Here is a 27774-nt window from a genome sequence, read left to right on the forward strand (position 1 = left end):
GAACCTGAGGAAAGCAGGAGAGAAAATGAAGAACTTGAAGAACTTAGAGCACTATTTGCAAGAAAAATGCCTAAAGGTCCAGTAGGAAGTAAGTATGAAGGTAAAGCACCCTTTAAATTCTTTAACTGTAATAAGATTGGTCATATGGCTTCTAGATGCCTTGATAGACATGCTAGACTAAGAGAAGAAGCTAGAAGAACATACAAACCTAACCCTGAATATTAGAGATACAGATTTAAGAAGAATAAAGACAAATCTTGGTATCTTGCTGATGAAGGAGTGACTGATGATTCTGATGAGGATTCGATACAGACAATGCATGGGTTTTTGTTGCTATAATAGAAGACCAACCGACACCTACCATTCAACTGGTAGAGCAGGCCCTGGCAGCTGAAATTGAAGCAAAGGATGAATGGATCATTGATTCAAGATGCTCACATCATATGATTGGAGATAAAAGTAAATTCTTGAACTTTCAAGAATATAATGGAGGCTTAGTGAGATTTGGAGATGATAAAGCTTGTCTAATCAAAGGTAAAGGTACAATATCTCTTGATGGTAAGCATAATATTGACAATGTTTACTATGTTGAAGGTTTAAAGCATAATCTTTTGAGTGTTGGTCAATTAGTTGAAAAAGGATTTTAGTTACAATTCAAAAATGGAAAATGCAAAATCATGAATAGAACTGGTTTGGAAATTGCAACCGGTAATCAAACTAGAGGTAATATCTTTCATTTGAATAACAATGAAAAGACATGCTTGATTGCACATATTGATGAAAGTTGGCTATGGCATAAGAGACTCTGTCATGTAAATTTTGATTGCATGGTAAAAATCAGTACTACTAAGGCAGTTAGGGATTTACCTAAAATTGTCAAACCTCACAATACAGTATGTAAGGAATGTCAATTTGGAAAACAAGTTAGAGCTAATTTTAAAAGTATTCCAGAAAAATCAAATAATGATCTTGACTTAATCCATACTAATTTATATGGTCCAACTAGAACTAAAAGTTTGCAAGGTGATAGATATTTCATGCTAATCATTGATGACTACTCTAGAATGTGTTGGGTCACTTTTCTCAGAGAAAAATCAGAAGCACTTGGAAAGTTCAAACTGTTCAAAGAAATGGTAGAGAATGAAACTGGTAAGAAAATCAAATGTCTGAGATCAGATCAAGGAGAAGAATTTACATTTAAGGAATTTAATACATTCTGTGAAGTGAATGGAATCAGAAGACAACTATCAGCACCCCAGACACCACAACGTAATAGAGTTGTTGAAAGGAAAAACATAACTATCTTGGATGCAGCAAGAAGTATGTTATAAGAAGCAAATCTACCACAAGTGTATTGGAGAGAGGTAGTAAGTACAATGGTCTATTCATTCAACAAAGTTCACATCAAAGGTGAAACCGGTAAGACCCCTCATGAACTATGGTTTGGTATTACTCCTACTCTTAAATATTTCAGAATATTTGGAAGTAAATGCTATATTAGAAGAGATGAGTATATTGGCAAATTTGATCCTAGAAGTGATGAAGGAATATTTCTTGGTTATTCATCTAAGAGCAAGGCATATAGATGTTTTAACAAAAGATTGCAGAAAATTGTTGAAAGTACAAATGTGAAGATTGATGAAAAATTCAGAGGAACTTCAAGGTACATAGACTTTGAACCAACAATAGAGATTCTAACAAATGAACCTATATTGAACCCACCGGTATAGAATGAAGATCCAGTTACACCGGTATCATTTGAAAATTCCATAGTAACTGAGGAACAATAGCAAATGAAGACACCCCGGTATGTAAGACTAAATCACTCTGAAGATCAGATAATTGGAAACAAGTATAAAGGAGTTATGACAAGAGGAAGATTGGCAAATGAAGAGGTATGTCTTATTTCTCAAATTGAACCATCATCAATTAATTAGGCATGTGAAGATAAACACTGGATTAAAGCTATGGAAGAAGAATTAGAGCAAATTGAGAAGAATAACACTGGGACATTAGTTCCTCGGCCTAAAGACAAAAATGTGATTGGAACAAAATGGGTATTCAGAAAAAAACTTAATGAAGATGGTAAGGTTATTAGAAATAAAGCAAGACTAATGTGTAAGGGATATTCTCAGAAAGAAGGAATTGATTATAATGAGACCTTTGCACCGATAGCTAATTGAGGCAGTCAGATTATTCTTAGCTTTTGCAGCACACAAGAACTACAAAGTATATCAAATGGATATTAAATGTGCATTTCTTAATGAAGATCTTGAAGAAGAAGTTTACATTGAACAACTTGATGGATTTTCTTTGACAGATAACAAAGATATGGTTTGCAGGTTAAGGAAAGCTTTGTATGGGTTGAAGCAAACTCCAAGAGCTTGGTATGCAAGATTGGATAAGTATCTTTTGAAGATTGGTTTTTCTAAAAGAAATGTTGACAACAACTTATATTATAAAGTGACAAATGATGACATCTTGGTCTAGAAGTTTTTGTTGATGATATAATCTTTGGAGGAAAAGATGGACTATGTAAAGAATTTTCTATTGAAATGCAACAAGAATTTGAAATGTCTATGATTGGAGAAATAAAATTCTTTTTAGGATTGCAGATTTCATAGACTGATAAAGGTATATTCTTGAGTCAATCCAAGTACTTGAAGGAGTTATTAAAGAAATTTGGGATGGAGAACTCTAAACCTGTAAGCACACCTATGACTACAAATGACAAATTATCACAAAGGGATGAATCTACACCTGTTAATCCGACTAGATACAAATCTATGTGTAGCGAAATGTAGCGTCGTAAATTGTACGCACTTGCTAGGGTTGTACAATTTCACACCTAGTTTAGCACCCGCCTTGGCGCATTTTGCATTTTGCATTGCATTTCCCCTTAGCACTTAATTAATTAAATTAATTAGGTCTAAGGTCCTATTTTATCATCTCCCACATCATAAATTTGGGCCCTTTCATTAAAGTGTGCCCTTTTCATTTTATTCCTCCTATACATCATTTAATCAAAAACCCTAATTAGGTCCTATTTTGAACTTGGGGGCTTGATTTCGGGGGTCAAAACATCTCGAAATCAGCTGTAACTTTGGGATTCTCTCTAAAATCATCATATCCGATGGCCCTGAAAATTTGGTGAAAACTTGTCGGGACCATGGCGCCCGGCATGCACATGGTCCCGGACATTTTTCCCGAAATTTTAGGAGCGCGATCCAATCATAAAATAAAGCTTAACCCCAAGAAATTGGCGGGATATTCAATCTCTAGGTCGGCCAAAAGTTGAAATTAAGACCTAGGGTTTCATATATAAGAGCTCTCTTTCTTCATTTGAAAGGATCCAGAATTTTGGCTTTCAAGGACCTTCTATGCAGTGAAAGAGCAGATCTTTGAAGACTTCAACAACATTCAACATCCTTCTATCAAGCATTTATCAATTTCATTCATCCATTTAGGGCTTGGGAGACATTGAAGAACAATAGGAGATTACTGACTGAAGATTGGCTTGTACTCCTCCCTTAAGGGTTGGGTATGATTTCATGTTGTTTTCATGTCTTTGCATAAGCTTCAATATATCCTTTATTCATGCTTTAGATCACTTTGCATCTTGATTTAAAGCATTTACATTATCATTTACAAGCAATTAGGGTTTACTTTCTAGGTTGCTCTAGTTTGCTTTCTTGCATTTAAGGACCTTGCACACACACTAGGTCTGCACACACAATACATTTTACAATACAACTTGGCTATTCATGGAGGTGGAAATCACTGAAGCGGGGGTTTGACTAAGGCAAAACCCTATATAGCCGCCCCACCACACCTTTTCAGATATAAGTGCAGGTTTCGGAATTCGGACGACGCCGCAAGTTACAGATCCGGAAGAAGCAGACGGAGACCGAACTTCACACCAAATTGCAGAGCAAAAGACCAGGACAAGGGCGTGGGGCGCCCTGGTCCTGCCAGGACAGGGGCGCTGGGCGCCCTGGTCCTTCTGACAGCAGTTTTCAGCATTTTTGACAACTTTGCAAAACAACAGTTTCTGGAGCAGTTTCAGGGGCAGAATCAGGACAGTGGCGCCCGCGCCCCTGTCCCAAACATTTTCAGTCAGATTTTAACTCCGGGTACGCATTTGCATTCTTGTCTTGTCCTTGTGTTTACAGCTTTCCATTATTTAAGTTCAATTCTGCAATCTTGTTATTAGTTCATACTTGCACTTTGGGGTTAGGGATTGAACTTGCATCATTTCATCTTTCAATTGCAACAAAGGAATAGAAATCCTAATAGGTAGCCCGTGGCTCTCTCTTCCACAAGAAGAAGTAGCCAATTGTGTGATACCTCTAGGCTCTTTCGTATTCCACAAGTGTGTGGTTGAAAGTGAGATTAGGGCATGTTTGCTTAGTGTCACTTTTTCTCCCACACACTATGATAAGGGGTTTACTATATTTGACACAAACAAGACCTGATATCATGAATGCAGTATGTATTGTTTCAAGATTTCAGAGTAATCCTAGAGAAAATCATGAATCGGCAGTAAAACAGTTTTTTCGATACTTGCAAGGCACTACAAATCTTGGATTATAGTATCCTAGAGATGAAAACTTTGAATTATGTAACTCTATCGCCTTCTTTAAAAGACAAGTGTTCAACTAAAAAGTTGGGTAATCGTTATATAAACCACTTCCCTCTAAATTTTTCATAGGTACAGTCTCCCGATCTTAGTTATTCGGGGAATAATCTAATTAATTTTTGATTGGTATGCTTTTAACCTGAAAGCATGTAAGGCTGCCTACTTCATTCTTGGATGAGAGACCAATATTTCACACATATTTCAGAGAAAAAAAATTAACTTTCCAACTATTTCAACACAAGAGATGGAAGTAACTGAAACAAAGTTTAGAAAACCATTCTAACAATTTAGATAAGAAAAGAACAGATAAGAGAAACCAAATCTATCTTCAAGCACAAGTCTTTTAAAAAAAAAAAAAAAAATTCATTGGAAGAAGTCCCAGAAAAATAATAATTTTCTGCACTAGAAAGGCGATTACTATTGTTTGATTAGATCAACATATGAAAAGATATGCAACTACACAAATTCAAAACCCACAGATTTTCCTTCTCCCAAAAATAGTATGATCTTTATATATATATATTTTATGCGACAAAGGCACAACAATACATCTATAAATCCTTTTCTATTCCAGATTTTAAAGTTTGATCCTTCCTTCCACAAAACAAGACTTTTACAAAACAGAGGAAAATAAAACCAAAAAACTAACTAAAATTCTCCACAAAATCTAACCCTTATTCCATCTATCTTCCTTTAATTTATAGCTTTTAGAATAGGGGAGGTCTCCTTGAAAGCTCGACCTCCCCCAAATCAGTTATGAAACTAACAAGATATACTTGGGACAGATGTCCTGAAGTCTTTGCATAAACATGAAAATCACATAAACAAAAACAGGATCTGGATCAACACATTATGCCACTTTCCCATCATCATCTTCTTCTCTGCTATCTTGGGCGTCATGGGCGGTTGTGAGTTCCTAGATTATAGATTGGTTCCAAACCTTCATCACATTGAGATTTGCCTTCACCGCTTCCTCGTTCCACCGATGCTTCACCGCTTCCTTGTTCCACTGGTGCTTCACCATATTTTTGACATGTTTTGGTAATTGATTGTTACCAATAAAGGTCATGGACTCGATCCGAGCAACCCATGTTATATCCTAAGGAGTGAAATTACCCTTGGCTTTGATTTTCTCCATGTATATTCGGAAAATTTTTATCGCATCCTATGTGTTCAGCCCACAAATCCCAGCTGTCAATCATGGTTAGGGTTAACCACCTTGTTGTCATTAACTATACTGCATTGGAGGTCTTGGAGTTCATAGACAGAATTATTAACATCGAAGATCACAGATTTGAAAGTAAGCACCTGCCACATTATGGTCTTCTTCAGCACGAAGAGCTGGCATTCATCTGTCACCAATCTGATTGAATGCTTTGTCAGGAATTGGGTAACTCCATACTCTTCTATTTTTGTGAACATCGACAAGACGTTCTCTCATTTGTGTTCTTTCTCCCATGGCGAACTCTGATTTTGAACTTCTGTGATGAGGCTCTGTATCTCATCACATAACTTCCACGAGTAAGTGATATACTTCTCTCTATCCTTGACTATTCCTTCGATCCATCTCTCCACGGCCTTTGCAATGCTTTTGGCCTGTTGAACCTGGCTCATTAACTTTTTATTTTTTGGTGAAGTCAGATCAAAGTTCTCTGTAGCATGAGATATAGGGAGTGCCCCAAAGCAACCAATGTTGTTGATGAACTGGGCAAAAATATTTATGTGTCGCTTTAGCTCTCTCTTTTCTCGCCCATCTTTCTTCGATCTAGTGAGCATTTTCTTTACCGATACCTAGAAGAAATGATTGTTTGAGTCCCTACTCATATTTCCCAGCTCCACCTTAGTGATCTCAAAATCATCTGTACTAGCTTCCTTGTTTTCATCCTTGGGCTTGTATGAGGCAATTTTAGCGACCCATTTTTTGGTTCGTTCATCATTATCCAGGGGAGTAGTTGTTTTGAACTTTTTTGGCGTGGGACCCTTCTCTGTGTACTTAGCGACCATCTCCTGAATTGGAATAGTCACGGGAAGGAAATTCTACTTTTTGTTTACCGAAGTGGTTAACCACTTAGGAGTTGCACTGGAACTGGTTGTTCCTTTGATCGCTTTGGAAGGTGGTGTCATAGCTATGGTTACCACATGGGAATCAATGGCATTACCAACATTGCTATCCAGGTCTTCAACTTCAAATATTTGGGCATCAAGAATCGTATCCTTTCCCTCTGTATCCTTAGCTTGATCCATCCTTCTCTGAGCAGCACTTCGTGATCGACTATGTCGAGGAGTACAGAAATCCAAAGCTGAATTAGACTTGTGTCTAACCTGAGGAGGCTTTTTATCTTTACCTGCATGAACGGGCATAGAAGCATTATTAGAAAAATACTTTGGTGAATGCAGAGGAACCTCATTACTTCTCACAAAATTAGACTTGATGCCTAATCTCACAACTTTCTTCCTAGCAACCCACGCCATGGTTCTCTCCAAAACTCCTTTGGTTCTTAGTTGTATATCATCCTCCTCTTCCTTGTCCTAGTTGATTGAAGGCACCTTAGTTTCTTCACAAGCTAAGTATACAGGTTCAAACATTTCTAGATTGTCCTCTTCGAGCCTCTTAATGTCCAGCTTTACCTATAGTGAAATAACTTGCTCTAGCACCATCCTCATGTTTCCCCTTTTGAAAACCTCGAGTTCATCACTACAATCTTCCTAGAAGTCCTCTAATTATGGCATTGGGAGATACGGCATTAGACCAAGACTTCGAGAAAAACCCTTATTATCAAAACCTTTCCTTTCAAGATACAGGGAAAAATTGAAGTTCTTGAGATTCGCTCCAATACTCAAGGCATCACACATTGAACTACAGGACAACACACCTAATTGGATGGGAAAATGACCCTCCCATTTATCCCTAGGTTGCACCCTTTTAATCATAGAGGATATTTTCCTACATATCTCCACTAAAACAAAGCAATCTGAACAAAAATGAGGGAGCTTGAAGGGTTCCTCCTCAAAGTCGCCTATTCTTATATAGTAGAAACAAGGAAACTGGATAAAGAAACTGCCAAACCTCTTTATCAATGTCTGTGCATGCTCGGAGATTCTTTTGGTTTTCATATTTTTCAATTCATAGCACAAATTGCCCAGAAAAGCATTGTGTACCCTTCTAAAATCCTACAAGGCATTATCCTTTTGCAGCATGGGGTAAAAATCATACACTCGAACATCCTCCTCAGTAAGCTATCTTGGTATTCCAACTAAATCCTTAACACATGCCAAATAGTATACAAGATATGAAGACATGAAGAAATTCTTCTTAAACTGTTTAGCCATACTCAGTTGCTCCCTCATTGAATCGGCAATCAGTTCTGCCCAATCAATGTATTGCTTCCCCTCTAGTACTAGCTGCACATAGCAATAAATCCAGTCATCAAAACTATAGGCCTCTACAGATCCTTAGACTCGGTGTGACAAAAGTATGACATCGTGAATGTGAGGCAGCATGTGATTCTTATTGGGATTCTTGGGAAATCTGGAACCACCTTTTTGAGGAACCTTCAACCAATATTTTGCTACGTTATTTCCGTGTCCAGTTCTGTCTGCATTGAACTTGGTGATTGACTGAGCTAGGGAAAAGTTGGAGAACTGGTAGTCAGGTATCTTGAAGACAGAGGAAATTACTTCGCGGTTTATAGCAAGAAGCGTTTCATCATTTTCTCTTCTAATGGTCTCAGAGACTAGATCATACCTAGTGATTCATTCCCTAACCAATTCTGGGTAAAGGATAGCTGGGGGAAAGGCTGCCGCCTCTATGAGATTGCTACTTAAAATCTCCACACCAAAAGATCTATCAATTCCCTTGAACACTCTTTCTTTTAAAACTTTAAGATTTTCCCCTTTAAGGTTGGTATCGCTAACTATGGGTTTTGTACATGCAAGGCTAAAAACATTTCCGAACAAGTGCAGTGTGGACTTTATAAGTCAAAGTGATAAGCCTTAATTTGTTGCAGCAACTCTACTATGAGAGAAGAAATAGAGGTAAAAATTACTGGAGAGAACAAGAAATGGACCCACCTTCACAGTTGAGCAACCAGACGACTACCGGTGATTAAAACTTCTATCCAAGAAAAACAAATAACACCACAGCAGTGAGGAACAAATTTTTAGAGAATTAATCCTTCATACCTCATAGCGAGGGCAATGATATGGAACTATTAAATGCAATAATTCCAATTGTCAGTTTTAGTGTGTTAAGCTTGTGGATTGGACATCGCAGGCATGCATTGAATGCATGGCGGCATTTTTGAAGTAACTGCCAGTTCCCAAAATGATTACTTACTTCGAAACGACAACAATTGACATCACTTAAGATATGGTTCACCTCCCTCATATTTGGAAATCAATGCACCATAAAATCATTTAACCCATGGGACCCACCAACTTTGAACACATATGAACATCCTGAACAGACTTCATTGGGGTTCAAGTAGTTCAAGGCATACACTGCGCTCAGGGGAAATTTTTTCTGAGAGTATTAATTATGTCAAGTGCTACTGACCATTTGTGTTGTGTTGAACATGTTGAACATGTTTGAACCTTTTGAACTTGGTTCAATGAGTTCAAACGCCTAGAGAGAGATGGTGTAACACGTCATCGAACAAAACCCATAAAGAGCTGCTGCAAAACACTTTAAGAAAATGTTAATATGAAAAAATCCCCTGAACACCTAAGAACCCATGGAACCTAAATGAACCTAATGAACCCAGTTCAAGATGGTTCAAAGCGTTCACAAAGTTCAACCAATTACTAAAACTTGACATTTTTGATTGAAAGACGATTTGCAAATGGACTAAGGGCTTGAACCGAGGTATTACAAGAAAAACCGAGTATTCTAAAAGGAATTTAAAAAGGAAATTTGTTCTTATTATGAAGGAAGAATGACGCGGTAACATTGGATCTGACTGGGGATTGCATTTTGTGAAGAAGAATGCAAAGAACTCCGAATCTCTAGTTTCTCATGACCAAAAGTAGATAGGGAAATAAAGGAGACTCACACCTAAATAGACACTTTAAACAAAACACCTAAGCTACTATATACAGAAATTCTTTACCACAAGACTCATAGTTTGTAGAGCTTGAGATCTTGCCCATTATAGGTATAGGGCATAAGCGTTCCATCAAAATAGATGAGTCTAAAAGCATTTTGTCCCACCACTTCATAGATCCTAAATGGGCCTTTCCACAATGAGTCAAATTTACTATGCGCACCCTTTGGTTCCTTCCGTTTGTTGGCATATGCACACTCCAATGAGACATTGTAGGTGATTGAAGGTTTTGTCATTGATGGTAATCTTACAATCCTATGCCACCGACAAGGCATTACACCGGCAAGATAGTTCACCAGCATCAACGATTAAACTCTACACCGGCACTCAGGACACTGGTACTGGCACAAAGGCCGACAAGATTTTGTTATATTATATTTTGTTTATTATTGTAAAAATTTTGTAAGTTGACTTGGCATGTTGTAAAATGACTCTTATATATAAAAGAGATCATTGTAGACATTTTGAAAGGAAGTTAAAAAAAAGTGATGTAAGCGAAATATTAAGGTAGACCTATTATGTGAAATATAGGTTACAGGGTTTATGTAAGAAGCAGAGCAACAACCGGTACTGGATCAAGCATTATAGATGCCATTGTAAAGCAGTACAAGATATTGGATTTGTATAATCCACATTGTAAGTTAGTGAGACTTCCCATTGAGTAGTGAGCTCTAGGCAGTTGGCCTTCTTGCATGTGCAGGCCTCTCTTGTTAGTAATATTCTCTTATTGGACAATAAGTGGATATTGTGGGTCACAAATCCCACTGAGGTTTTTCTCACACCGGGTTTCCTCATTAAATCCCTGTGTCATGGTGTGCTTTTCATGTGGATGTTTTTAATTCTATTTATTTCATTATTTCTTGCATACTGGTACACTGTTATAATATGTTCTGCATGTTTTAAGATAAGAAATTCTATATACTGGTTAGATACTGATTCACCCCCCCTCTCAGTATCTGTGGGAATCCTAACAATTGGTATCAGAGCTTGGTCCTCTATTTTTAGAAGCCTAATAGCTTGAGGAAGATCTTGACACCGGTAAAGATGGAAAATCTGATGAAGCAACTTGAAGGAGCCCTCTCAGACTAGGATACAAAAAAATTGAAAAATATCAAACTAGAAGATGATTTAAAGGCAGCTCAGGATATCATTCAGGTACTTCAAGAAAATCTTACTATTGCAAGAAATAAGAGAAGAGAATTTTGTGAAAATATGCAAAATGAGAATGATGAAAAGGAATCACTTAATGATCAGATAAGCAAGCTAAAACAAGAGAACATGACAACAAAGAATGAGATGCAGGATATGACTATGAGATTTTGTAAAGAAATTGAGGATAGGAAGAAGAATGAAGAAGAATTGACCAGAAGACTAAGTGATGCAACAAATGAGAACACAAGACTTAGCTATGAAAATGATTTATTGAAGACAAATCCGATGCACACTCAGAATGACTCAAATGAACTAATGAGACAGAAAGAGGTCCTAGAAAGAGAACTAGAAACTACAAATCAACATAAAGAAAAACTCAAGAAAAGCTCAGAGGAACTTGGCACCTTGCTAAAGAATAAAAAACCTAAAGGTGACACTTCTGGAATTGGCTTTGAAGTTGGTGAAAGCTCTGGTACTGCAAATACTCAGGATCATAGCAAACCGGTAAGACAACCTAATGCTTATAAATTCAATGGAAAATGCTTTAACTGTAATAAGTATGGTCATAGAGAAAATGAATGTAGATCTAGAAATTATCAGAATATCAACACACCCACTGGTCAATGTTCTAAATGCAACAAAGTTGGTCACAACTCTGAAAATTGCAGAATGAATGTGAAATGTTATGTTTGTGGAAGATTTGGATATTTATCTAATCAATGTAGAACACAAACCAACATAGGTTATGGGAAAGCTATTCAGAAGAATAATGTTACTTGTTATGCATGTAACAAGATTGGACATATTGCAAAATTCTGTAGAAGTAAAGGATCACCGGTAGATAAACAAAAGTTCTAGCTTGAAGGGTAAAGAAAAAGTTGAAGAGTTTAAGCAAGAATTCTCAAAACAATGGATTAGAAAAGCTGATCTAAATATTGGGAATACTCCTCCATCGGTAGAACTAGTCAATGCTTCACCGGTAAGATAGAGTGGTGCTTCATTGGTAGGACAAAGAAGTGCTCCACTGGCAGGAAGTTCTTCATCTAATTGAAGAAAGTTTCCTTGAGGGTTTGGCAATCTAATGACACATGTGCTATTATTCCCTCAGTTAGAGATGAGAAGTTGGAAATTACTTATTACTGGCAGACAATGTTAAGTGAATACTTAACTACATGCATTTAATGTGGTAGATGGCAAAAAGACACTATAAATTTGAGGTTTTGGCTCCATTTCATTTCACCAAGATTTCAAACCTACGAAGAGCGCGAAGATTCTGAGCTAAGGCATTTCGAGCAAGAGGCAAGAACACTTCAAGCAATCATCCATCCTAAAGGTAGTAAAAGGTATTTTATCATGGCATCCACCTTTGCACTTGAATAAAAAGACCTAGACCCGTATTTCAATTAGATCTCGAGGTAGCAAAGAAAGATGATACTCTAGGTGCTTTTTCTCAAATTCCTAAGGGAGTTGTTTATGCTGAAGACCCTAGAATTTACATTCACTACAACATTGAGGAACTAGGAGATGAAGAGATTAAAACCATGTTTAAAACTATCATATGTGATGAATCTGGAAATATAAAAGATGAACATAAGATCATTGAAACCCTAGGATTTACAGAGATCATTAGCATTCCTGAATTTCCCAAGGATGTGATTAGGATAGTCTTAAGTAGGGTACATGGTGAATTTTTCTGGTTAGATGCAATTCACAAAATCACTAAAGAAGTTGTGAAAGCTGTCATAGGGTTATCGACCATCGGTAAAAGGCCAGACAAGACTAAAAAGATCTCGAATGATCTAGTTATAAACCTAACTGGTGCCACATCCGACAGAAGGTCCTTAAGATTAAATTATGTAACAGATATTAATGTGAGATTTATTAGCATGATATTAGGATATAAAGCTACTCATGCAAATAGACTCAATTTAGTTTCAAGTCTGTGCATTAAGAGTGCTTATGATATGGTCACGGATAATGCGAAGATTGATGTATGTGAGTGGTTGAAGGATGAATTAATTGACAACTTAGGCAAGATTAAGAAGGACAAGAAAGGAACTTTTAAATTTGGAAATCTGCTAGTATGTCTGATGCTACATATAACCAAACAGGTTCCTAGTATAGGCTACAAAGAACTTGGATATGATATATCGGTAGGTAAACAATTAACAAAACTATTCAATAATATGGGAGAAGATAAGGAAAACAATATCCATGATTTCTTTCAAGCACTTAAAGCCAAAATGAAGAAAAGAATGAGATTATCACAAAAGATTGTTGACAAATATAAGGATGAAATATGTTTTGTAATCAAGAAGGATGAGATCTGGATGGAAGCAGTCATCCCTAGGACAGTTTGGGTAACATACATGGGCTACGAAACAGATGATCATATAATTGAAACTTATGCTAAAGCACTTTTGGAGACCCCTAAAGAACCTAAGGAAGAAATATTTGGTAGTGCAGAAACTATTGAAAGCCAAATACAATCTAAGAAAAGAGTGAAAAAGGTTGAGGCAGTTGTAAGAAAAGGTTCTAGGCAAGCAAAGGAAATCAAGGATAAAATAATGGAACAAACCGGTATAACAGAGGATGAGTTAGCAGCTCCACAACCTAAAACTCACCTATCACCGGTAGGTACATCTTCAGAGAATGGCATGCCTAAAACTTTCAAGAGAGTTGTAAGGAAAAGAGATCCCTCACCGGCAACCACACCCTCACCAAGGAGGACAAGACAAAAACAACAAGCAGTGAGATCTTCGGTAAGAAAGGCTACACCAAAGAAGAAGAAACTGACACCCAAGAAGAAGAAGACAAATAAGGACTTGGCCCCTCTTGACATACTGTTGAATGAAATTACAAAGGAAGGGAAATTGAAGAATATAGAGAAACTATATGACTCTCTGACAGCTGATGAAAAAGAACAAGTAGAAAATAGTGTTATATTGCATATGGATATGTATAAGAAATTTTTTATGGAAGTAGTAGATGAAGTACCAGATGAACTATTTAAGAGACTGGAAGCAAGGAGACAAGCAGTAGTAGAACTTGATGAGAAAATAAAGATAGAAAAGCTACTTGTTGTATACTCGGTGAATTCACCTTAAGAAATTGATGACTTAATTGCTGAAGCCAACCGGTCAGTATTTTCTATTGCACACTGGCACATTGCTTTAATTGTTGGAAGAGTTAATGAGGTGACTGAGGATACAGAAAATGCATGGGACATTTTCCTAGTGGAAAAAGAAAAACAAGAAGAATACATGAGCTGCAAACCTATAAAGGTATATTAGAAAGAAAGAGAGAAGGGTAAAGGTAAAGTTGGTGGACCACCCAGTATCAAGGTTAAAGACAACTTACCCCCACCTCCTTTGATTACTCCACCGGTAACAACAACAGCTACAAAAGATCAACCGACAGTTGAAAGTATGGATGTAGAGGATGTCAATCTTAATCTTGAAGTCTTATATATAGTGGATGTTGATACTTAAAAGATCAACATTGTGGTAGATAAAGATACAGCTGATAAGACTGACATGGCTAGTAAGCCTCCGGTAGTTGAGCAAACTGATAACACACAGGAGAAACCGATAGATGACAAAGAGCAATAGGTAGAAACTCAGACTCAGACTGAGACATTGCAAAAAATAGAGAAACAAACAAAGAAAAAGGCTCCAGAATAGGAATAGCAACAGAAACAGGAACAGGTTCATAAGGAAACAGTGCCACCGACAACTGGAGAAATAGAAAAACCATTGCTTAAGAAAATGCAAACACAAATAGACCTACCAGAGGTCAATACAAGCTTGGTTACTTTCATTGGCGGTACTTAGAATGTAGGTTCATCATCAGGTTACAAATCAACTAATGTGACTGAAGTACTATTGGATTCAATTAAAAAGATAACAGATTGCAGCTCACAAGCTTATAAGACAATAGCTGACACAATACCAATTTTGAAGGCAATTGCTCCTAACTGTAATATAGACAATAAAGATTCTTTAGGAAAACTTGATACCTTGTGTAAATATATCACAGAGAACATTGAGAAAATAAAGGAAGAGACATTGAAGGACAAATTGGAAATTGAAAAGAAAAAATTCTTTGATGAGCAGATAAAGAAGTGTACCAGAGATTTTGACACACTTCTACCGAAACTGTGTAATTTACTGAAAGAGTACAAAACTTTGTATAAAGACACCTGTAAGACAAACTTTTTGACTGTAGATATAGATAAGAAGATGAGAAAGGTATAGGATGAAATCAATAAACTTGCAGATAATTTTGTTAACTCACCTGATACATTATCAGTTTTTGAACAGAAGATAACAACTTTTGAGGAAGAATTACTTAAATTAGAAAGAGAAAAAGAGAGAATATTGAATAAGGCAAAGCATCTAAGATTAAAACTGAGTCCAAGATTGGACTATCTAGCATCATTACGGAAGGAAATATATGAGGCACTGATACAGGGATAGAAAATACCGGCAGAGCATTTGCAGCATCTCACTGGTACAGTTAAAAGAACAGAGACAACAATAAGAGATAGTAAAAATTTTATGGAGAGTATAAACTTGATTTTGGCGGATCTATTTCAAATTGTAACTACCCAGTTACAAGGTTGAAACCACAAACTCTATTGACATCTTGAAAACCTTTGTCATTGATGCCAAAGGGGGAGTAGTAGGATGAGAAAATTCAACATCACAGGATTCATTTGCTCAGGGGGAGCACACACATTTTTGGTAACTTTTTTTTGGACTTCACATTTTTGGATACACTTTTTGAAATTTCTCATGAGTGTTGCCATCAATGCCAAAGGGGGAGATTGTTGGCATATGCACACTCCAATGAGACATTGTAGGTGATTGAAGGTTTTGTCATTGATGGCAACCTTACAATTCTATGGCACTGGCAAGGCATTACACCGGCAAGATAGTTCACAGGCATCAACGATCAAACTCTACACTGGCACTCAGGACACCGACACTGATACAAAGAAAGGAAGTATACCGGCACAGAGGCTGATAGGATTTTGTTATCTTATATTTTATTTATTATTGTAAAAAATTTGTAAGCTGACTTGGCATGTTGTAAAATGACTCTTATATATAAAAGAGATCATTGTAGACATTTTTTAAGGAAGTTAAAAAAAGTGATGTAAGCGAAATATTAAGGCAGACCTATTATGCGAAATATAGGTTAGACGGTTTATGTAAGAAGCAGAGCAGCAACCAGTACTAGATCAGGCATTATAGATGCTATTGTAAAGCAGTACAAGAGATTGGATTTGTATAATCCACATTGTAAGTCAGTGAGAAGTCCTATTGAGCAATGAGCTATAGGCAGTTGGCTTTCCTGCATGTGCAGGACTCTCTTGTAAGTAATATTCTCTTATTGGCCAGTAAGTGGATATTGTGGGTCACAAATCCCCCTAAGGTTTTTCCCACACCGGGTTTCCTCGTTAAATCCTTGTGTCATGGTGTGCTTTTCATGTGGATGTTTTTAATTCTGTTTATTTCATTATTTCTTGCATACCGGTACACTATTATAATATGTTCTGCATGTTTTAAGATAAGAAATTCTATATACTAGTTAGATACTGATTTGCCCTCCCCTCTCAGTATCTGTGGGAATCCTAACACCGTTTATCCCATAATAGTACCTCATCCCCTTCAAGAAAACCTCTTGGATGAGCTCTCATGTCAAAATCCTTCTTCACCCTGCTCTGATGCTCTGTAATTCTGTCCACCAAAATTTCTCTTTCTTCTTCCAGATTCATTAGATACATGACCCTCTTTTATAGAGCATTCTAAAAAAAAGATTCCTCAATTACTGTCTAAAGTTTGGCCACTGACAATTCCAGGGGTAAAGAAAGTTTTGCACCAATCCCATATACAAGCTCAAAGGGTGCCATTCTGATGGCTCTTTTAGGCATGATTCTGTCTACCCACAAAGCTTCATATACCTTCTTATGCCAATTTCGAGCATTTTCATCAACCAACTTTTTCATAATGGCTAACAGGTTCTTGTTGCTTGATTCTGCCAGTCCATTACCCTGTGGAAAGTAATCAGAGGAATGCGAGAGAGTAATCTGATGTTCATAGAAAAACATAGTTAATTCCTCAAAGGAGAAATACGATGCGTTATCTGCAACAATCTTTTGAGGAACCCCGAAACGGACCAGGATGCAATCTTTGAGAAAGTTACACACAACCTCTGAGTTTGCCTTTTTAGTGGGAATGGCCTCCACCCACTTGGTAAAATAGTCAGTTGCTATCAAAATATACATATGACCAGCACTGGAATAAGGGTTTATTGGCCCAATGAAATCAATACCCCACTATTTGAAAGGTTCATCAATTACCACAGGCCTTAAAGGCAGAGCCGCTAATTGTGGCTTCCTGAAAAAGAGTTGGCATTTCTCACATTCTTTAACATAAATATACTCATCTCGAAACATGCCAGGCCAATAAAAGCAATTCCTTAAAATTTTGAAAGCAGTGACAGAGGATGAGAAGTGTCCGCCACAAGCTTCATCATGATAGACTTCCAGAAGTTTTTGCTGTTGAGGCTTATCCACACACCTTAAGTATGTTCCATCCAAACCTTTTTTGTACAAGACATCCTACCAAATAACATACTTAGCAGCCTTTAACTTAAGATTCCTTTGTTCCTTTGCTGACAAATGACTTGGGCAGCAGCCATAAGTCAAATAATAGGCCACATCAGAAAACCAGGTATCCTGCAATCCAACGAAAAGAGTCAATGGTAACTCTGTTTCTATTTCCACCTCATTTTCTGCTATTAATCTACATAAGCCTTCTCCTTTGACTGTCTTTGTAGGGCGAATGTCTAGATCGTATTCCTGGATTTTTGTTACCCAAGTTGCTCTTTTATTGAGTCTTACCTCTATTTGAGTTAAAATGTTTTTCACCGCAGAATCGGGGACAAAAACCACAACAAGAGAATGCAAAATGTAATACTGAAATTGTTTTACAGCCTTGACCAGAGAAAAGGCACATTTCTCCAAAAGTGAATACTTAAGCTCATGCTTCTTGAGTGGAACACTCATGAACGCTATAGGTGCTTTGACCCTAGATTCATCCATTTGCAAAAGTATTCTAGACATCGTATCTTCTGAGGCGTAGCAATATATAATGAAATTCTTTTTGAAATCCGGGTTGATGAGAGTTGGTGCATTAGCAACTGAACCCTTGATTCTTTCAAAAGCTTCTTTGGCGTCTTCAGTCCATTTGAAAGGATGATTTTCGCTCAACAAGCTGATGATGTGTTTGGTAGTTTCTGCAAACTCTAGTACAAACCTCCTTAAGAAATTCACTTGACCAAAGAAAGACCTTACTCCAGTCCTATTTGAAGGTAAACTGAGACATTGAATTGCATTAACTCTCTTAGGATCAATCTTGACTCCTTCTTTTGAAATAATGTGTCCCAGTAATTTACCCTTAGTTACACAAAAAACTAACTTCTTTGGGTTCAAGGAGATTCAATGCTCTCGAGAACGCTGCAGAATTGCCCTCGGATCCTTGAGATGATTCTTCCTCTCTTTAGAAAACACTGTCAGGTCATCCAGGTAAACAATAATAATTCTATCATGAAAATCCTTAAAAGAGGAATCCATAGCCCTTTAAAAGGTGGCTCTGACATTTATTAAACCAAATGGCATACGATTATATAAAAATGTTCCCCATGGAGTGATGAATGTTGTCTTGTGTTGTTCATTCTTTGCAACGCTAATCTGATTGTAACTAGAAAAACCGTCTAACATTGACATCATTTTTGACCTAGATACAATCTCCAAAATATGATCCATATTGGGTAAGGCATAGTTATCCTTAAGACTTGCCTGATTTAGATTATGAAAATCCACACAAATCTAAATTTCTCCATTCTTCTTCCTCACAGACACAATATTGGCTACCCAGGTAGAATGATAAATTAGGTATATGATTCTAGCTTTAAGCATTTTATCAACCTCTTTAAAGATTTCATTTGCCATTATAGGGTTGAAATTTCTCAATTTTTGTCTGAAGGGAGAGACACTTGACTTCAACAAAATCTGATGCTAAAAATGCCCATCCCTAAACTCCTTTAGATCATCATAGGACCAAGCAAATACATCAATGTATTCTTTCAGTAGCGCGCTAAGTATTGGTTTTTCCTCCGGAGAACGACACTTGCCAATTGTTACCACTTTAGGGTCGAATTCATCTCCCAGGATAATCTTCTCACAACTTCCTTTCCCGTCATCCTCGGGGGCTTTCTTACCTGTGAACACATCATTTTGAGTGAACAATCTCTCCAGAGTCACTAACCCTTTCAGAATTTTGTTCCCTTTAAGCTGAATGACATTGTTTTTCGGAGTCAACACCCAAATCCGGATTAAATTGCTTGCAATTATTTTCAGAACCTTCAAAATATGATTGGGAGAATGACTGAACACATTCCAGAAAGTCTTTGATCTGAGCATCTGCATCAAATACTTGCCAATGGTTTACATTATCAAGTACACTAGGCCTATAAATCATTTCAATCCTATATGAATCATCCTTAAAGTCTGGATGTGGTAACAAAAGAGAAGCTAAAATGACCAATCCACCCTAGTGTTTTGATCCCTTGGTATGGCTTCAATCGAGAAGGCATAAAAAATTTCTATCTCATCCCAAACCTTATTTCTATAATGTCTCAATCTATCATTCTTAACTGAATAAATATTCCTCACCTGTCTGACAATCAACTCTGCATCCCCCTTTACTTTGAGAAATTTAATACCTTTACATTTGGCTTCATTTAATCCTAATAATGATGCCTCATACTCTGCGGTATTATTAGTATTCTTAAAATGCAACTTGAAAGAGAAAGGAAAAATGTTACCATTTGGGGAAAGCAAAACTACCCCAGCTTCGGAGCCTGAATTGGCACAACTTCCATCAAACTCCATATGCCACAGTCCACCATGATCATCAACTGTTTCTTTCAATCCTTTTTCATCAAGTGCAAGGATGAGATAGTTTCCAAATTCACATTCTTAAAATAGAATCTAGGCTTTAGGATTATCAGAGGGAAAGACTGTATATTTATTTTTCAGTTCAGGTTCAAGTTTGATCTTTTGTTTCCCAAGTGGAATGATAGCTTCTGACCATTCCATCTTAATTTCACCTCCAAGGTCCTTACAAAAATTTCTACTCAAGAGCATCCCACAACTTGCAGGAATGTCAGCAACCAAAATAGTCAATTTTACTCTTTTATCAGGGCATGCTGCTAGCACTGCTTGGACATCCTTTACTTGACCAATAAGAGGGACCTATTTCCCATCCATTTAATAGCATCTCCCAAATGTTTTTGTGAGAGTTAAACCTAAATATCTAGTAATGGATGAAGGCATTATGTTGTCTGATGCTCCTGAATCTATTATGCAATTGCTAAGCTTTTGACCATTTAGGAGAAGAGATATGTAGAACGGTTCAGGCTTCGAAACCTCAACATCAAGCCTATCTTCAGCATTATGGAAAGCAGAAGGATTAACCAAATCAGTAGAAGGGCATGAAAAAGATGAAGGTTTTTCAACAGCAAACAAATCACTACTCCCCACACATTCATGCACTGAGGACTCCGAAGAAGAGTCTCCTTTTACATACTTGACCAACTTATCTAGTTCTTTCGGGTTTAGTTTCAAATATTCAGTAGTGGAAATTTGAACAGTAGAAGCTTTACAAAATTCAATTATGTCAAAGGAGGAGGTAGAAGAAGAGCTATTTTTATCTTCATGATTCCTTTGCAAAATCCTAACTTCAGGAGTCTTTGAATGAGAGGGAAAGCTATTACTTGGGAGATCTTTACCTTTGAAATTACCTCCAGAAGGGTTCACAAAAGGGGGAGACTGGGAAGTTCATTGATTCCTTGTAAGGATTGCACATGCAGGATCTTCCAAGGTTGCCAAAATATTACCACCTCTTTCTGAATCTGACTCATATTCGAGGTAGAATGATCCAGAGTTGCTAGGTACCTCTTGAATTTTCTCTGCTTCAATGAACTCACCTAATTCATCCTTTGTGTTTTTCATTTGAACATGTCTTATCATATTAGGACAAGAACCCCCATCATGGTCTGTGGTAAGGTGAAATGAACACATAGCACCCCTATCAGGAGGAGCCTCTATTTGCAATCTTTGTGGAGCAGTAGGCAATTGCAACGATCATCCATACTTATACTGGTTTGGAGTTTTTCTGCTTATATCTTGATAGGGCTGTGGATAGGAACTTTCAGGCTTTGGTATCTACCTCTTCAAAGCAATCATATCATTGACGAGCCATTGAACAACTGGGTCAGTAGAAGAGGTGGATCCCTGGGGTTGACCTTGAGGAATTTGTACATTCTTTCTCCATTTCCCTCCTGTTATTAGGTAATCTTCAAGTTGTATAGCTTCATTTTGCGTAGTCTCAAGATCGGCCGACCTATTTCTTCTAAGGTGGAAACCTACATTAGGAGGCATGGAGTTTATGAAGAAACATTATTGATTATCAACAGTTGGTCTTTTAGCCAGAGGAATTTTATGGATAATCTTATTGTACCTAGCTATATAGTCCCTCATTGGCTCATGAATTTCTTTTTTCATTTGTGTGAGCTGAGCCAGGAGCAAGTGCTCATCATCAGCACTCTTGAACCATTTGTCAAAGGCATTTTTCATTGTTTGCCAATCGGTTATGGATCCTGCTCGCAAATGACTGAACCAATCTACTGCCCCCTCAGTAAGAGTTTGGGCAAAAAACCTAATGGCCACATCTTCATACTGTACTGCCAGTATCCTAGTAGCTACATTGAAGGAAATCAAATGCTCTTCAATAGAGACTTTTCTATCTCCATTATACTTAGGTAGGACATCCCGCACCCCTTTTGGAAGTGGGTTATGAGCTCCAAGGGCAAGAGGTCCTACAGCGGCACCCCATGGTTGGGCCATAATGAACATAGGATAAATGGTTACTAGAGGAGGGGCTTGAACTCCAATAAGCGTTAGTGTTTGCCATAGGTTTGAAGAGGAAGGTATAGGAGTAGTTCTGATAGGAGAGGAAGGTCTACTTTTAGCATTTCTTTTGGGAGTAAAATTTGTGGCAAATGATAACCCTTGCAATTCTTCAAAACAATTATTAGTTATTCCCTCTCTCCTCTGTCATCTAGTATAAGGACGAGAATCTAGTGTTGCTACCCCTAGGGTTCTCAGATCTTTAAACAATTCTTTCAAGCTCAGTAATATTCTTGTACTTTGGGAATCTGTCTTAGAGAAAGCAAACCTGTGGTTATTGTTGATTATGAGTTCAATTTTATCATGCCCATGGCATGCTGGTCTATTGAATGTTCAACTTATTTTGATCCACAACAGAGTCGCCAAAAATCTGTTAGTGAACAGATTTTGCCTTTCTTAAAAATGATCAATTTCAAAACTCTGTTACCTTCTTTAAAAGACAAGTGTTCAACTAAACAGTTGGGTAAGTGTTATATAAACCACTTCCCTCTAAATTTTCCATAGGTACAGCTCCCTATCTTAGTTAATCGGGTAATAATCTAATTAATTTTTGATTGGTATGCTTTTAACCTTAAAGCATGTAAGGCTACCTACTTCATTCTTGGATGAGAGGCCAATATTTCACACATATTTCAGAGAAAAAGAATTAACATTCCAACCATTTCAACACAAGAGATGGAAGTAATTGAAACAAAGTTCAGAAAACTATTCTAATAATTTAGATAAGAAAAGAACAGATAAGAGAAACCAAATCTATCTTCAAGCACAAGTATTTTTAAAAAATAAAACTCATAGGAAGGAGTCCTAGAAAAATAATAATTTTCTGCACTAGAAAGGTGATTTCTGTTGTTTGATTAGATCAACATATGCAAAGATATGCGACTACACAGATTCAAAACCCACGTATTTTCCTTCTCCCAAAAATAGTATGATCTTTATATATTTTTTATGTGACAAAGGCACATAAATACATCTATAAATCCTTTTCTTTTCCAGATTTTAGAGTTTGATCCTTCCTTCCACAAAACAGGACTTTTACAAAACAAAGGAAAATAAAACCAAAAAACTAACTAAAATTCTTCACAAAATCTAACCCTTATTCCATCTATCTTCCTTTAATTTATAGTTTTTAGAATAGGGGAGGACTCCCTGAAAACTCGACCTCCCCCAAATCAGTTATGAAACTAACAAGATATACTTGGGACAGATGTCTTGAAGTCTTTTCATAAACATGAAAATCACATAAACAAAAATAGGGCCTGGATCAATGCATTATGCCACTTTCCCATCATCATCTTCTTCTCCGCTTTCTTGGGCATCGTGGGTGGTTGTGAGTTCCTGGATTATAGATTGGTTCAGAAACTTCATCGCATTGAGTTTTGCCTTCACCGCTTCCTTGTTCCACTGGTGCTTCACCATCTTTTCAGCATGTTTTGGTAACTGATCGTTACCAATAAAGGTCATGGACTCGATCCGAGCAACCCATGTTATATCCTCAAGAGTGAAATTACCCTTGGCTTTGATTTTCTCCATGTATATTTGGAAAACTTTTATCGCATCCTGCGTGTTCAGCCCGCAAATCCCCACCTACCAATCGTGGTCACGGTTAACCAGCTTGTTGTCATTAACTATACTGCATTGGAGGTCTTGGAGTTCATACACAGAAGTCTTATCATCAGAGATCATAGATTTGAAAGTAAGCACCCACCACATTATGGTCTTCTTCAGCATGAAGAGCTGGCATTCATCTGTCACCAATCTGATTGAATGCTCTGTCAGGAATCGGGGTAACTCCACACTCTTCTATTTTTGTGAGCATCGACAAGATGTTCTCCCACTTGTGTTCTTCTTTCTCCCATGGTGAAATCTGATTTTGAACTTCTGCGATGAGGCTGTGTATCTCATCACATAACTTCCAGGAGTCAGTGATATACTTCTCTCTGTCCTTGATTATTCCTTCGATCCACCTCTCCATGACCTCTGCAATGCTTTTGGCCCGTTGAACCTAGCTCATTAACTTTTTATTTTCTGGTGAAGTTGGATCAAAATTCTCTGTAGCATGAGATATAGGGAGTGCCCCAAAGTAACCAATGATGTCGATGAACTGGGCAAGAATATTTATGTGTCGCTTTAGCTCTCTCTTTTCTCGCCCATCTTTCTCCGAACTGGTGAGCAGTTTCTTTGCCGATGCTTGGAAGAAATGATTGTCTGAGTCCCTACTCATATTTCCCAGCTCCACCTTAGTGATCTCAAAATCATCTGTACTAGCTTCCTTGTTTTCATCCTTGGGCTTGTATGAGGCAATTTCGGTGACCTATTTTCCGGTTTGTTCATCATTATCCAAGCGAGCAACTGTTTTGAAAATTTTCGGCTTGGGGCCCTTCTCTATGTACTTAACGACCATCACCTGAATTGGAATAGTCACAGAAAGGAAATTCCACTTTTTGTTTAACCGAAATGGTTAACCACTTAGGAGTTGCACTGGAACTGGTTGTTCCTTCGATCGCTTTGGAAGGTGGTGTCATAGCTACGGTTACCGCATGGGAATCCAAGGCATTAGCAACATCACTATCCAGGTCTTCAACTTCAAATATTTGGGCATCAAAAATCATATCCTTCCCGTCTGTATCCTTAGCTTGATCCATCCTTCTCTGAGTAGCACTTCGTGACTGGGTATGTCGAGGAATACAAAAATTGAAAGCTGAATTAGACTTGTGTCTAACCTGAGGTGGCTTTTTATCTTTACCTGCATGAATAGGCATAGAAGCATTATTAGAAAAATGCTTTGGTGAACACAGAGGAACCTCATTACTTCTCGCAGAATTAGACTTGATGCCTAATCTCACTACTTCTTCCTAGCAACCCACGCCACAGTTCTCTCCAAAACTCCTTTGGTTCTTAGTTGTATATCATCTTCCTCTTCCTCGTCCCATTTGATTAAAGGCACCTCAGTTTCTGCACGGGCCAAGTATCCAGGTTCAAATAGTTCTAGATAGTCCTCTGCGAACCACTTAATGTCCATCTTTACCTGTAGTGAAATAACTTTCTCTAACACCATCCTCATGTTTCCCCTTTTGAAAACCTCAATTTCATCACTACAATCTTCCCAGAAGTCCTCTAATTGTGGCATTGGGAGATATGGCATTAGACCAAGACTTCGGGAAAAACCCTTATTATCAAAACCTTTCCTTTCAGGATACAGGGAAAAATTGAAGTTCTTGAGATCCGGTCCAATACTCAAGGTGTTGAACATTGAACTGTAGGACAACACACCTAATTGGATAGGAAAATGACCCTCCCATTTATCCCTGGGTTGTGCCCTTTTAATCACAAAGGTCAGCTGCCTACATATCTCTGCTAAAACAAAGCAATTTGAACAAAAATGAGGGAGCTTGAAGGGTTCCTCCTCAAAGCCACCTATTCTTATATAGCAGAAATGAGGAAACTGGATAAAGAAACTACCAAACCTCTTTATCAATGTTTGCGTGTCCTTGGAGATTCTTTTGGTTTTCATATTTTTCAATTCATAGCACAAATCGCCCAGAAAAGCATTGTGTACACTTCTGAAATCCTGCAAGGCATTATCCTTTTGCAGCATGGGGTAAAAATCATACACAAGAACATCCTCCTCAGTGAGATGTCCCGGTATTCCAACTAACTCCTTAACACACACCAAATAGTATACAAGATACAAAGACATGAAGAAATTCTGCTTAAACTGTTTAGCCATACTCAGTTGCTCCCTCATTGAATCACCAATCAGTTCTGCCCAATCAAGGTATTGCTTCCCCTATAGTACTAGCTGCACATAGCAATAAATCCAGTCATCGAAACTGTAGGCCTCTGTAGAGCCTTGGGCTCAGTGCAACAAAAGCATGAGATCATGAATGTGAGGCAACATGTGATTCTTATTGGGATTCTTGGGAAATCTGGAACCACCTCTTTGAGGAACCTTTAACCAATATTTTTCTACGTTGTTTCGGTGTCCGATTCTGTTTGCGTTGAACTTGGTGATTGACTGAGTAGGGGAAAAGTTGGAGAGCTGGTAGTTAGGTATATTGAAGACAGAGGAAATTACTTCGCGGTTTTTAGCAAGAAGGGTTTCACCATTGTCTCTTCTAATGGTCTCGAAGACTGGATCATACCTAGCGATACATTCCCTAACCAATTTTGGGCAAGGGATAGCTGGGGGAAAGGCTACCGCCTCTATGAGATTGCTACTTAAAATCTCTACACCAAAAGATCTATCAATTCCCTTGAACACTCTTTCTTTTAAAACTTCAAGATTTTCCCCTTTAAGGTTGGTATCGCTAACTATGGGTTCTGTACATGCAAGGCTAAAAACATTTCCAAACAAGTGCAGTGTGGACTTCATAATTCAAAGTGATAAGCCTTAATTTGTTGCAGCAACTCTACTACGAGAGAAGAAATACAGGTAAAAATTACTGGAGAGAACAAGAAATGGACTCACCTTCACAGTTGAGCAACCAGATGACTACCAGTGATTAAAACTTCTATCCAGGAAAAAAAAATAACACCTCAGTAGCGAGGAACAAATTTTTAGAGAATTAATCCTTCATATCTTATAGTGAGGGAAATGATATAGAACTATTAAATGTAATAATTTCAATTGTCAGTTTTAGTGTGTTAAGCTTAAGGATTGGACATCGCATGCATGCATTGAATGCATGGCGGCATTTTTGAAGTAACCGCCAGTTCCCAAAATGATTACTTACTTTGAAACGCCAACAATTGACGTCACTTAAGATATGGTTCACCTCCCTCATATTTGGTAATCGATGCACCATCAAATCATTTAACCCATGGGACCCACCAACTTTGAACACATATGAACATCCTGAATAGACTTCATTGGGGTTCAAGTAGTTCAAGGCATACACTGCGCTCAGGGGAAATCTTTTCTAAGAGTATTAATTATGTCAAGTGTTGTTGACCATTTGTGCTGTGTTGAACATGTTGAGCACGTTTGAACCTTTTCAACTCGGTTCAATGAGTTTAAACGCCTGGAGAGAGATGACGTAACACGTCACCGAACAAAACCGATAAAGAGCCATTGCAAAACACTTTAAGAAAATGTTAGTATGAAAAATCCCCTGAACACCTAAGAACCCATGCAACCTAAATGAACCTGATGAACCTGGTTCAAGATGGTTCAAAGTGTTCACAGAGTTCAACCAATTACTAAAACTCGGCATTGTTTATTGAAAGATGATTTGGAAACGGACTAAGGGCTTGAACTGATGTATTACAAGAAAAACTGAGGATTCCAAAAGGAATTTAAAAAGGAAATTTGTTCTTATTATGAGGGAAGAATGATGCGGTAACATTGGCTCTGATTGGTGATTGCATTTTGTGAAGAAGAATGCGAAGAACTCTAAATCTCTGGTTTCGCATGACCAAAAGTAGATAGGGGAATAAAGGAGACTCACACCTAAACAGACACTTTAAACAAAACACCTAAGCTACTATATATAGAAATTCTTGACCACAAGACTCACAGTTTGTCGAGCTTGAGATCTTGCCCATTATAAGTATAGGGCATAAGCATTCCATCAGAATAGCTGAGTCTAAAAGCATTTTGTCTCACCACTTCACAGATCTTGAATGGGCCTTTCCACAACGAGTCAAATTTACCATGCCCACCCTTTGGTTCCTTCCATTTATCCCATAATAGTACCTCATCCCCTTCAACAAAACCTCTTGGATGAGCTCTCATGTCAAAAATCTTCCTCACCCTGCTCTGATGCTTTGTAATTCCGTCCACCAACATTTCTCTTTCTTCTTCTAGCTTCATTAGATACATGACCCTCTTTTCTAGA

Source organism: Cryptomeria japonica, chromosome 9 (assembly GCF_030272615.1).
Source record: "Cryptomeria japonica chromosome 9, Sugi_1.0, whole genome shotgun sequence".
NCBI classification, from domain to species: domain Eukaryota; kingdom Viridiplantae; phylum Streptophyta; class Pinopsida; order Cupressales; family Cupressaceae; genus Cryptomeria; species Cryptomeria japonica.